Below are 8,372 nucleotides of genomic sequence, written 5' to 3'. Positions count from 1 at the left end.
GATGGAAGCAAAAACTAGTAATAAACCAGCACAGGAGTTGCTAGAGTAAAGGCTAAGAGCTGAGGCTCAGTAGAGACAACTAATCATACTACAACCAATTATTGAAAATATGCACAGACTCATAACTTTCTGTTGTAGACATTGACCATGACAAGCAAAGGAAACTTGCCCAAAAGTCTGATTGCTGTTTTCTTTGAGGCTAACTCTTGGTTGTACACTAGGTACACTGTGGGTTTCTGGTGCCTCAACCTCCAGCCTCTGCAACTTGCCAGCCACCCAAGAGAGGAGAGATGAAATAGGTGGGCAATGCTAGGCAATCTTGCAGGCCATGCTGAGATCTTCCTGTGGATTGATATCTCCTCCTGAAATACAGTATCACATGTAACAAATAGCATCCTCGAGCCTTGGGGCAGGAAGGTGCAGTGCGGTTCCCCAGTCACCTCTCCTATCTTTGTTACGGTCCTCTGCAATGCATGGATAATAAACACGGGTCTACTCTTTCTCCAGCTCTACCGAACAGGGGAATTCAAACATTATGATTATGACAGTGACAACATGCTTCATTACAACCAGGTAAGAGAAATCTATTCTCACTTGTCAGTTTTAAAAGGGAAGGAAAAAAAATAGGAAAAAGAAAATTACAATGGCAATAAAAATACTGCAGTGTCTAAGACTGAATTTTATGGGATTTATGGAATTTGCCTTATATGATCAAACAGGTTCATAACCTTTCTTACAAAAAAGAGGTCTGTGATGTCATTCAGTGATGACTTTTTGACCCTCTGGTGAAAAGTATAGAAGCCCAAGGCATATTCAGGATCTCTGGTGATAATGTCTGTACCGTCTCTCAGGACAGAGGAGAAATTTCATGCAGCAATCAGGAATACTTTGAATTTTTTACTTGCTTTCCTTTCTCAAGCCACACTATTTGTCTTCCAGACCACACCTCCCTTCTATGAGCTGGAAAACATGAAAGCACCGCTTGCTGCATGGTACGGTGGCAAGGACTGGATTTCAGTCCCCAAGGACGTAAACATGACACTGTCTCGTATAACCAACATGGTATACAAAAAGTGCATTCCTGAATTTGTTCACTTTGATTTCCTCTGGGGTATGCAAGTGTATGAACAAGTGTACAAAGAAATTCTTGAACTGATGGAGAAGGGTGCCTAGTGTTGGAGCCGTGGCAGTAATTGTTTCTGGTTTGTCTTCTGGGGCTACTTTGATTTGAAAAAAAAAAAAAAAGAAGAGGAAGAAAAAAAGGGGGAAGAGGCTCATTAAATTGCTGTGCTTGATTGGGATTGATATTATGATGGCAAGTGAGGAGAACAGGCCAATCCAATGATTTGGGAAGCAGATAGGATTCGGGTTAAATAAGCTGAGGTCCTTGCAGAAGTTGGACATGGCCTTGGACTCCAAGCCTCCCAGGTGCCTCACTCACAAGAGTTTCCAGCAGCAAGCAATTTCAGTGGATTTTGGCTTCTGGCCGTTACTGTGGGCCTCCTTAAGCTTGGGTTCCTAGCTGCAAACACCTGGACAGCATCTCAACTCCCTCCTGGACACCAGTATTTCACAAGATCAGATGGGACTATGTGGTGGGTCAAACGATGGATCTTGTCACTGGAGCTTTATCCATCTTCTGGTGACTCTTCCACGCAAAGAATCCCAACGTCCTGGCATTCATTGCTTCTCTTTACAATTGGAAGGAGCTAGAAATTTTCTGCCTGGTGACAACGAAAAGAGTTTGTGGTTGGGGTTTTTTTTCCATAACTGTCCATTGCGCTAACATAGGGAACATTGTTCTCGAATTTGTGCTGACGCAGACAACACCAGACTTGCTTGTACAACACAGGGTTTCCAATAAGTTCTACCAGGAAACCCCATTTTGCACCATTTTAAGCAATATTCCCAAAGCACAACCCCAGCTGGAAAGATCACCTTTTGCCAACTTTCAGGAAATGCTTTCATATTCCTTTTGTGGTAGAAAGAAGAGTCTGGCGGAAGGCAGCAATGAGTCTAACTCTGTTTTCAGCTTCTGGATTACACTTCTTAATACTATATTGATTAGGGGAGGAATTGTGAATTTGCCTGGTTTTGTAACTATATCCTTAAAATATGCCTTGGAGCAAGCAGAGCAAAGGATAAGGCCCTCTTTCGACAAAGGTGTACAAACAATAACAATAACAATAATAATAAAGTAAGGTAGGGTCCACTGGGCTCTGTGTGGTTGTAGTGCCCTAAACCTCCAGACAAGCATGGGGGGTTTCAGCACAGACGTCTTGCCTTGCAGGCAAGGGGTAGCTGCTTGTCCAGCACTTCCCCTGCTCAGGAAGAACTTTCAGTGGCTTGTGATACTGACAGATGCCCACGATGCGGCTAGCACCCGCCACCCTGTCCCCTGTGGGGAAGAGGTGGGTCATGGATGGCAGGTTGGAGAGTGAGGAGGGATGTTGAGCCCACCACAGCCACTCTCCAGAGGCAAACTGTGGGTCTTAGCAGCACACTTTCATCTGAGTGTCTGGGGGAGGTGGGGCAGGGCTGTTGCTGCAAGTGTTTGTAGAGCCCCACTGCAGTGGGTTCTGTTTGAGTTATCATCACAGGGGACCAGCTGTAAAGGGGTTTCTCTTTCCATTCCTACAGCTAGAACTGACCACAGAAGAAAACAAGAAAGGGTGAGGTAATCTCAGGGTGTAAGGCTTAGGCTACAGGTAAGATATGATCTATTTGGAGTGACAGTGATTTACTACCTCACTTAGGATATTGGTAATGACATATTTTCTGTGTCATGATTTACTGCAGGGCTCTGCCCTGGAGCAGCTTTCTTATGGGACAAGCATTCTTGCAGGACTTACAGGACTGCACTGTGTTTTGCCATGAGTATCAATGCAATTGCAAGAGTTTTCTGTATTTGTAAATAAACATCCAAAGCTTGGTAAGACTTTTCCCCAACAGACTTCTGAAAAGTTCACAATAACTTTTTTATGTTTAGTTAAAAAGGACTAACTTTACTTCTGAAAAATTATAAAAATTTCAGGGTTTAATCTCTTCTCTTTGTTCAGGTTATAATGTTTCTGCCACTTCTATAATTAACAGTGTTTTTATTGCATTATTGTCATTCATGGTCAGTCTCCCATGACAGAGCATCCATGTAGTCATCCCCCAATCAGGTTCTGGAAGCCCTCTGCCCCCTGTGGCACTGATACTTGCTTCCCACCTCCTGTTAAAGGCTCAACAATGGTTGAAGTGGTGCATTTTGGAAGCAAACAGGTAGTCAAGTTGCTTGTGGCATAAACATTGTAATGCTCTGTCACCTGGGATTGCCTTGATCAATAAACAGATCGAGTTACAGGGCAAGCTGTGTTGATCTTGGAGGGACTAGAGGCCTTGCATGTCTCAAGTCTGTCAGGCAAGTCAAAAGTCATCAGGCAGGTCCATGGTGATGGCATAGGTCCAAGGTCAGGCTGGGACACCAGCCCATGATGTCAGGGTCCAGATGAACTCAATCTCTTACCCTTAGACTTCACAACGCAGCACAAGGCCTTCACCACCCCGGTGAATATGTTCATGGCACAGCAGTGCTCCCTCTTCATTTTCCAAGTATGAGCAAACCAATCTCAGTCGTACACCTACATATGATGTGGAGGATGTTGGTCATTCAGCCACTTACTTAATAAAAATTCCAGATGTGCTCATGCAAAGCCATTCTTGTGTATGACAGCCAGAAGGGCTTAAAACCGTGTCACAACCTGTTGAACTACAGTAGTTGCACCATGTTTGCTGACCTATCATTTTCTATCATCCTCACAGTCAGTGCAAAAATAGGCAGCACATGCATGACCTTGTGGAGCACGTGGTCAGCTCCATGAACTGTGGAGCATATGGTCGGATCCAGGCTGTGTCCGCACTGGCAAAGTGGTGAGCATGTCTACTACAGCATCCTTACCACTTGAGGATTATGCATAGGGACTTGTTTAAAGTGAAGTTGTGCTTTTGTAAGTAACCCTCGGATTGCTTTGGTGTCTGCTTTAAGCAATGTACTGGCCTAAGCTGTTAAGAAACTGATTTGTGCCAGGGTTGATCTAGGATAAGGTTTCATCAAGTTATGTCAGACGGTGCATTGCCTTTTCATGTTTTCTTGACCCTTAACAGCAAGCCTGACAACGTTTTCCAGCAGTCACTGGCATTGCTGAGTAGCTTCAGAGTTCTATTTAGTTGAGGACATGGCACTTTCTTATTTCAGGAACTATGAGCAATTTCTGTGTTATTTCCTATGTTATTTCCAAATTTTCTTTTGAATAGGTGAATGCTTGGAAGAGAGACCTAGTAACTGGTCTTTGAGACTTATATTTTCATATTTTGGTACTTTAGGTAGGTGGGAATGGTATAAGACCATGGAAAGTTACGGTTAGCCAAAATCATGATCAGACAAAACTACCTCCAGCACTCTTCACAAGGCTGTGTTGGTCTCCATTCCTGGCCCTGGACTATGTTGTGTGGCACATGTTACTGCTCGCTGAATGTCTCTGATAGGCCTGACCAGGGCATTCACCAAGCTGAGCCCAATCAGCCTTTCTCCAATACATTAGGGAAAAAAAAAAACCCACACCACCACCCACAAACACCAAACCAAAAGCACCATAATGCCAAATTTGAAACATATTTTATTTCTTTATTGATAAAATCTTCTGAAGTTTGCCCAGATCTGTTCATGAACAGACCAAATTCTTTTAGCTCCTTAAAACCAATTGTAAAACAAAGAGAGATCAGAGAAGTACAAGAAGTTCACAGTTCTTCTGGGGTCTTCTGAACAAAGGAATGCAGGAAAAATTAGCTGAGACAAACCACTGGTGACTATGTCTCAGTTATTTCACAATCTACATTTAGGAACATTTATGCTTTTGTTGATTCAGTTTCACGACGGTGAAGAGAATGATTGCATGAACAATTCTACCAAGGTGGTGTAAAAAGAATCTGTTGTTTCATCAAGCTTCACTATGCAACTCTAGCATAAGTAAAACCCCTACTAAACGTGTAATCAGAGGTGGTGGAGATATCGTAGCCTATCTGAGGGACTTTGAACTAGGAGAGGTACAACCAGATAAGCACTGCTTTCATTGTCAGGTTCTTTACTTGAGCAAGGTTGTCCAAGGTGACGGCAAGGCAATCGTGCTCATTTGGCAAGGATTGCACAAGAGTTTATGTTCTCTTATTGCCAAAATCAGAATGATACTCTCTTTCCCAGTTTGGGATGCCAGGACCAGATGGCAGCTAGTTAAACGTCTCCCTGCTTGTGGCTGGCTTACCCTAGGGCTTGGCCAGAGACAATGAATAGAAGGCAACAACCAGCATCCTGGACATAGAGCCTGGCGGCTTGTACATGCACGAAAGCACCCGGAGAAACAGAGCAGGAGTTAGAGGAATGGTACGCATTGATAGCCAAGGACATGATGCACACCAATCAAACTGGTAAATGCCGAGGAATGTGTTGCTTGCATGGTGAGGTACCAGCGAAGGTGACTCAGCAGCAGAAGACCTGCACCTGTTAACACAAGGACGGCAGTGGGGGTAGAGCACATTTCATGGGCTGTTTCTCTTCCTGTTATCCAACAGGAGGACAGGTCACAGTCCTATGATTCCTCAAATAAGAAAATTAAAGACACCCAGCAGCAAAGTGGCCTAATATTTATGAAGTGTGAAGTTAACAAGATGCAGAAGCAAAGAAAGGGTTGCCCTTCAGGCCTCAAGCAGAACCCAGAAGGCATGTGGGTGACTCGGTAGCTGCCAAGGCTTGCCTTCCAGGTCACACTCAGGTGACCTTTGCCAGACCACTCAGATACGTACATTTTGGCCCCGCTGAGAATATGTGTATGAGAGTGCTGAGTGGGCCAGTCTACTTGGTTAGAATGTTAAATAAAATACTTTTCTGTTTCTAAATGGCCTTGAGTTTTCTTACACTAGTTGCACAGCTATAAAAGCATCCCGTAAGCGTGGCTGTACGTCTTCATTTTAAGATGACCATGATAGTCTATCTAATATTTGGCTGTGCACCATACCATGTATTATGTGGTCCTGACACTGTAGGGTAATACTAGTGACTATTTACAGTTCTGTTAAGCATAGTCAGAGCAGTATCATGCTCTTTCCACCTAAACTTGCACCTATGTGTCAAAACATCCAACTCTGGTCTCCTAACTTCAAATAACTCCAAGGTCTTTATTTCTTCCTTTGACTAAGCTATACAAGTGTTTCTCAGCGAACAGCTAGCCGCTCTTTGTTGGCAACTTCTCTCCTTCCTACCTGTACTGGGTTTGCATGGCCAGGTTTTGGTAGCGTGGTGCTACAGAAGTGGCTTCTGTGCGGCCTGAAGCCCCCCCCATGTCTGATAGAGCCAATGCCGGCCGGCTCCAAGATGGATCCACTGCTGGCCAAGGCTGAGACCATCACCAACAGTCGTAGCGTCTCTGGGGTAACACAAGGGGGGTAAGAAGGGGAAAACAACTGAAGAGAGGAGAGATTTTGCAGTAGAGAGAGAGAGCAAGATGTGAGAGGGACAACTCTGCAGACCCCACGGTCAGTGGAGAAGGTGGGGGAGGTGCTCCAGGTGCCAGAGCAGAGGTTCCCCAGCAGCCCGTGATGCAGGCCATGGTGGGGCAGGCTGTGCCCTGCAGCCATGGAGGGTCATGGCAGAGCACAGACTCCCCTGCAACGCAGGTAGGACCCCATGCCGGAGCAGGGGGATGCCCAAAAGAGGCTGTGACCCCATGGGCAGCCCACGCTGGAGCAGGCTCCTGGCAGGAGCTGTGGCCCCATGGAGAGAGGAGCCCAGCCTGGAGCAGGTTTGTTGGCAGGACTTGTGACCCCAGGGGGGGCCAGGATGGAGCAGGCTGCTCCTGAAGGATGGCACCCTGTGGAGGGGGGGACCCACACTGGAGCAGTTGGTGAAGAACTGCTGCCCGTGGGAAGGACTCAGGTTGGAGAAGTTGGTGGAGGACTGTCTGCCGTGGGAGGGACCCCATGCTGGAGCAAGGACAGAGCGTGAGGATCCTCCCCTGAGCAGCAGAGACACCATGTGATGAACTGGCCACAGCCCTCATTCCCCATCCCCCTGTGCCACTCGGGGGGAAGAGGCAGAGAAATCGGGAGTGAAGGTGAGCCTGGGAAAGAAGGGAGGGGTGTGGGGAAGCTGTTCTGAGATTTGGGTTTAGATCTCTTTTACTCTGATTTGATTGGTGCCCCCCAAGAAGTGCCTGTTATTCCCCTGATGGTAACTGGTGAATGATCTGTCCCTGTCCTCATCTCAACCCACATCTCTGTTACATTATCCCTCCCCTGCCCAGCTGAGGAGGGGAGTGATGGAGTGGCCTTGGTGGACACCCGGCCTCCAGCCAGGGTCAGCCCGCCACACTACCACAGTTGTGAGAGGTACTGGTGCTAAATCACACACTGACCTCAGCACGGATAACACTGTTCCTACAGCCTCGCCCCACGGCCTGAGGATGCCAGAGAAGTCTCCGCTGATTTTCTAACCTCTGTTAGCACCTAGGACTAGTACTTAGTAACTCCACTCGATAACTGGTACTGAGTGGAGGTAGAAGGCAGCAGCTCTGGCAGTGGATGAAGTAGTTGATCACACACGTAAAAGGTGAGCTCTGTTTGATGCTGTCGAAGGAAACCTGATGGTAGAGTAGAGAAACACAGGCTGGGTAGGGGTTTCTCCATCCACAGGGAGTTTTTTACCTCCTCTTGGGATACACACTGGAACTGCCCCCTACACAGCCTGTAAAGTCCATCTCACGTAGCAGGATTTTTGCACTCCCAGGAGTGGGAAGACATTTTTGAAAGCCCAAAAGTAGACAGAGGGACGGAAGTAAGGTAATGAATCAGTGGAGACTCTGGCCCCACCCACTGTCAGGAAGATAGCGCCCACACACTCAGTCCCTTTGTGTCAGCGGTTGAGGCGCTGAGAGAAGATTACAGTCTGGAACACATGCGTGGTTTGGGCTGTGTTGCACAACTCGCCTGCTGCTCACAGACTATGGCTGGTATGAACATTAGAAGTCAACCTAATCAATGAGCAGGAAATGTATAGTCCAGCAGAGCACCTGGTATCCAAGGAAAAGCTCAGGCTTTTCTGGTGGCTACCAAGCAGCTACAGAAAGGCTTAGGTTGTAAGGTCACAAGCTGGAGGTGGAGAACAAACATTTTTATTCTGCGCAATACCTGTTGCTTCAGCCAAACAGAGGTGTTGTACAAGCTCTTCTACGCTCTGCGGCCCATTGGCAAGAGCAAAGCTTGGTCCTTTTCTAGAAAACATTGCGGAGGTTTTACGAATTTCCAGTTTCAAATACAATACCGCTTGGGTGTTAAGGGTT

The sequence above is a fragment of the Eurypyga helias genome, unplaced genomic scaffold (genome assembly GCF_000690775.1).
Source record: "Eurypyga helias isolate BGI_N326 unplaced genomic scaffold, ASM69077v1 scaffold14912, whole genome shotgun sequence".
Classification (NCBI taxonomy): domain Eukaryota; kingdom Metazoa; phylum Chordata; class Aves; order Eurypygiformes; family Eurypygidae; genus Eurypyga; species Eurypyga helias.
The sequence above is the reverse complement of the archived record's forward strand: the minus strand, read 5'-3'. Positions refer to the sequence as shown.